Source organism: Nannospalax galili, unplaced genomic scaffold, assembly GCF_000622305.1.
Source record: "Nannospalax galili isolate Female #2095 unplaced genomic scaffold, S.galili_v1.0 scaffold1259, whole genome shotgun sequence".
Taxonomy (NCBI): domain Eukaryota; kingdom Metazoa; phylum Chordata; class Mammalia; order Rodentia; family Spalacidae; genus Nannospalax; species Nannospalax galili.
The window spans coordinates 855368-861367 of record NW_008343968.1 but is presented as its reverse complement, the minus strand read 5'-3'; positions in this window follow the sequence as shown (position 1 = coordinate 861367).

Genomic DNA, 6000 nt, shown 5'->3' with positions numbered 1-6000 from the left:
CTTCACCTCCCACCTATAAATCTGTATTAACTTTTCCCTAAAACTCACCCTTTTGCATTCCATGAATTTTATCATTTGAATTCATAAGACAGAAACCAGGAGACTACTGGCTTGTGGCAGGTTATGGAGAGTTTTCTGGGACTCCAGAACCCTGAATTAAGCTCACCTGAGGTAAGAAGAAAGAACCCTAACATATTCAAAGATATCCCCCTCACATTTTCTGTATCAATATTTGAGTGGAAAAGAGATGGTTGGGCATCTTACTATCTTGTTAGATGATGAATTTTATAACACAATTTGTCCTTCCTGAGACTGGCCTTTGGGAGCCAGGCTTCAGGGGTCCTTAGCAGTTAGGCTCTCGTTGTTTGTATAAGGCATCATAAACAAGTGCATTAGACTTGGAGCAGTCATGATCTGACTGTTATAAAATGAGAAACTCTGCTTTTTATTTGGGGGGCTTTTTTTTGCTATAAGAACTACTTTATTCTTTTAAAGGATGTATGTCCATTATAGGACTCTCCTATAATTTATCAATGTTATTTGACAGCTTTTTCTTCATTTTTAATCTTCATATACAATACAGCAGCAAACGTAATGTTCATCTTTTGAATTCTTTCTGTGATATATTTTTCTAGATGACAAATTTCTCAAACTGAGACTGCTAAGTGTGAATGGAAGTTCCCAGAAAAACCATGAGTCTTCAAATCGGACTTTCTTGGCAGGACTGATTAACTGATTAGAGCTCTGGAGATTGTGGAGAATCTGAACTGTTGCAGGTCCAGAGACTAACCACCTCTTATCTCAGGCTTCCTTTAGCCCCTAAATAACCATTTCCTTGCACATCTCTGTTTCTGACTGTTGGGTAGGCATGTCCTCTGAAGGAACTAGAACTGAACCCCAAGAGAATCAGAGAGGGAGGGTATAGGGACGGATGCTGAGGACACTGGGAAATGCTGAAGACACAGGGGAAGCACTGAGCACGCTGGGAAGCAATGGGCACACCAGGAAGGGGAGGGGAAGTCACCATCTTGACAAGGTGTGGGAGGATCATGGGCGGGACTTGGCACTGTTGGCTGGGCTCGGATTTGGAGCTTAGCAGAGATGTGGGAGAGAAAGAGCCCACAGGCATACATGCCTTTGTAAGTGACCCTCTCCCAAGTAGCATAAGATTTGTTGGCAAGCCCAAATAAATATTCTTACTCCACATCCTGTAACTTAAGAAGGGTATAGTGGTGGTTTGGTCTTCAGAACTGCATGAACCTGAGAACTCAGAAAGTGCTCCATCTCTCAAGGGAGAATTTGGTGCAACACAGACCTAAAATCCTGTGATTAACACATAAAAAACCTTCTTGTACAGGTGTTTTAGTTTCTAGGAGACTAACATGTCCCTTTGACCAAAAAGCTAAGAACATCATCACAGCATCTGAGACCTATAGTAGAATTCCACCGCTTTGCTATGACCCACTACTGAATGCATCCACCAATGCATTTGAAATGTGTCTTGCTTTATGATTTTCTTTGTTCTATTACTATAAAAATTCCATAAAACTGCTTCCATTCTGGAACATGGAATTTGGGGTAACCTGAATCTGTGTTCCCGGGCCATGGTCACTCATATCTGGCTCCAGAATAAACTATCTCTTACCCTCTTTGAGGTAAGAGCTTTGCTTTTGTATTCACGTAAGTAAGGTTTTGAAAGGTAGCTAGTTAGATGCAAGCAGGCTTAATGGTCATTGAGGATGGACCCCTCTATTTTCTATGAACTACAGGTCATAACAGTAACAAATAAAATTGATTGGACATCTAATTTTTTTTATAAGGATACATTCTACATGATCATGTCAAGTTTCATTATTGGATCTCTGGCAACAGAGGACTTGGCATTGAAGAGTAGTTTTTTTTTTCATTGTTTAACACTGATGCAAAAGAATAATAACCTGCCTTTGTCACCAAATGACCACTGGTTTTAGCATAGCTTGTTGTCTTGGGCATAACTTGACCACTACCATCATGGAACAGAAAACTTGGCCAGTAGCCATGACAATGAAATAATCAAAACGTTATAGCTAGGTTTGTGGTAATGGCAGTAAGATTAATAACACTTCCCACGAGAAGGAGAGGGTCACAGGACTCTCACTCCCTGGCTACATATGACTTTGAGATGTTAGAGTATATAGGAGATGGAAGTCTAACTAAAGGAGGACACTACGATGCAGGCTTCATGAAGTTTTCAAAACGAAGAGGTGGACCTTCAGTGAGGCCACTGTTTTGAGTCTCCTCCACTCCTGTAAATAATCTCTTACCCATGTTCCTAACAGTAATTCCAATAAACTCATTAGATCACCAAGATGAGCTTGACTGGAATCCTTGTTGTTGTTCATCAGTGCATTATTGGGTGAACAGCCATATGTACATATCCCGCCCCCAAGAAAAGAAATGGAACAAATGCATTATTATATTTTTTGCATTTGAGTATCTCGGTCATTTTGGGGGAAAATATACGATGTATTGATTATAGTTTACAAAAAGAACAATTTCCTAAGGCAGTCCAATTACCACAAAAATATATAACCGTGCCACTGCTCTCTAACACACAGGTTTCTTCACTTACAAAATAAAAGCTATGAAATACACAAACTCAAAGGCCCTTTTCTAGTTCTAAGATTCTCTAATGGAATTTTGATCAATAAAGATAGCACTGCCATGTTATTTACCATTTAAAATATTCTCCTTACATTGAAAAAAAGAATTATTATAAACATTTCCTAGTCCCATTCAGATTCTATTAAACCAGAGAAAACTATATCCTCTGTGGTAGGAGTAAAAGTCAATACACTGGTCAAACTGCAGTCTTCTGCAACTCTGAAAGAATGGTCTGAGATAACCTGGTACAGTGTTTGCCGTGTAGCACTGGTGACTGCCACACTTGTACTATTTATTAGCACATGCAGCATTCAGCAAGTATTGTACTTGAACAATATTTAGCACAGGCAGCATTTGGTTACTATCACACTAGTACAATGTTTAACACACACAAAATTCGTGACTATCACACTGTTCTTCATTATGACCACTGAGCAAAGTTTGGTATTTGTGTTTAAATGTTTTTCTATATCTTATTTTAGAATATTAAAAAATAAAGTTTTTTAGTCTTTTTGAGACAGGGTCTCTTTGTAGCTATAGTTGGCCTGGAACTTGCTGTGTAGACCAGGCTGGCCTCAATCTCCACAGAGATCTGTCTGCTTCTGCCTACTGAATGCTGAGATTAAAGTCGTGTGCCACCATGTCCAGCCCTAGAATGTAAAAATTTTAACAAAATAGAATTAATGATTATCAAAATCTTTTAATAACAAAAAATTTCTTGGCCCTGAAAAAAATAAAATGTACCTTCATACATAATTACTTATGATCTAATATTGAAAGGGCTAAGAAATAAGCAGAAAAGAAGGCAGAAAATATAGCTAGAAATCATCATCCAGTTATTTAGCTCCAGATCACGAGCTGGAAGAACCCATGCTGTGTCCCCTGGCCAGCAGTGATAAGCCAATCAGTGAAAGCAGCAGCCTGACAGAGTTCAAGTGTAATTCTGAACAAGATGCACAGAGGAACACCATATAGAGAGGGTCTAATTATGAGTCCTTTATTAGTAGTTTACGGTTGGGAGGGGGAGTGGGCAAATGCCCAAAAGAACTGCTGACCCTGAGGAGAAGGAGGGAAGGGTTTATAAAGCTTAAAACCACAATTACATCATGCCAGGGGCAAAGTCAATAACTATAGTTGCATCAGATCAGCATAATTACACCAGACCTGGGGCAGGTCAGTTAACAAAGAATTTTCAAAATGTTAATAAAACATTTAACAAACAAAATGTTTCAGTTAGACTGTGGAGAGGACATGCTACCTGGCTACTTGTAAGTTTCCAGCATTGTAGAAACAATGTACTCCGTGACACTGCCTGGCTGGCTACAGTGGGAATGGCTAGGCAAAAACATAGGGTAAAGCAAAAGTCAGCTAGAACAAAATGGAGTTAGTTTTGCCATTTCACCAGCACTTAGAATACCCATCCCTAACATGTATAAATTCCAGCACATGTGTTTCATGAATTTCCTTATGCCCTAAAATTTCATGCTACAACAAATTACAGCAAACAAGAATGTGTACAATATGGAATTCTTTAGCACTAGAAAGAGGACTTTAAAAATTCTCTACCAACTTCAAACCTATCCTATCCTAAGGTGCAGTTTGTGTGTTATCCATACTGGACACAAACTCCTCAGGAATTTGGTCAATGCTCTTCCTACTCCAAATGAAAGTCCATCTTCTCACCTTTGGAGGTTTCCAATGCTTTTTCTCCTGCATATAATTCGCAAATCCTAATTTTTAAGACCATAGTCAAATCCCACCATATCTACAAGGTGGTCACTGATCCTTCTCCTGAAGCTGGTTTCAGATGTTAACATGCAACTGAATGCAATGGGTTCCTCTCATAAGTGAAAAGCCAAAATAAGCCCAGTCAAGACACGAATGGTAGGATTTGTTACCTGCAGCAGACAAGACACACACTAGAATCATTTCCAAAGACAAGTTCCCTCTGAAGAAAGGAACCATGGGGATTTTACTAACGGAATATATATATATATATTAGGGTCAACCCATTTCTAAGCATGTTCTGTTTAATTCCTGGCATACTCAGTTTGAGATCACAACTAAAAAGAAAAGATAGTAGACAAATTTCCTTGAATGTGTTCAGCTTGAAGTCATGGAACATATATATAAAAGACTAAAGTAGTGGACAGACATGCCTCTCTCTGCCCATGCTGAGCTTGCACCATGAAGTTTTTCTTGAACATAAGTGAAAAGATACTTTCACAAGAGTCTCACACCTGAAGGTGCCTGCTCTGCTTAGTTGTTAATATGACTGACTTTCTATGACTAAACACAGTTCTGTCACATTGTTATTAATGCACAGGGTCTAAATTCAAGTTTCTTTTATCCTTTCACAAGATCATTTGCTTTTATATTTTATGCCATTCTTTTTCTTCTATTATGTTTTATTTCCATTTGTGTTATGAGCATTTTGCCTGCATGTATGTAAGTGTACCATATACATGCACTGCAATGGAGGCTACAAGAGGGTGCTGGACCCTCTGGAACTAAAGTTACTGATGGTTTTTAGCAGCCATGGGAGTGTTGAGAACGAAACCTGAGTTTTCTGCAAGAGCAGTCAGTGCTCTTAACCACCAAGCCATCTCTCTAGCTCCTTCTGTTATATTTAGTTTATTTCTAACACCTAAATGATAAGTGACTAGAATTTCTACTAAAATGAGCAGGGAAATTGTATAATATCTTTTTATTATTTTATTCTATTTCTCCCCTTTAAAAATTATGATTTTTATTCTTTGAGAATTTCACACATGCATACAATCAGATCCACTCTCTACCCTCTCCACCTGCTGCTTTCTTGAGGGTTGGTCTAAATGAACAACTATGGACTTCCTACCATCTGGGTTTCTATCAGATTTGACCAAAGGTAACCCAACAAATAATCCAAGAAAAGGAAGAGAATGGAGAAAGGAAAGAAAGGAGGGAAAGAATATTTAGTCTTCTAGATTCCTCTATTCAAAGTTTTCTGAGGTTGGCTCTGCCCCTTGATCAGGGATCTCTGCTTTTCTCTGGTTGATTCCTCTGAATAACTTGGGTTACTCTATTGAAACTAATTCAGGAAGTTAAACTATCTCTTCTGAGTTCACCTTCACACATTTTTTTTCCAGGGAAAAAAGGTGACACATCAAATGAAGGTTGTCTTTACTAGGATCCCATGCACAGAAAAGGAATTTGAATAATCAATAGACAAAAGTGGATACCCAAGTCTTACAGTACACAATGGCCAGAAGTAATACTACACTCATGATGCCTGCCACAGTTTAATTTATACAAAATATTGTGATGGCTGATCTTCATTGCAAATTCTACTGGATTAAGAATCACCTAGTATACACA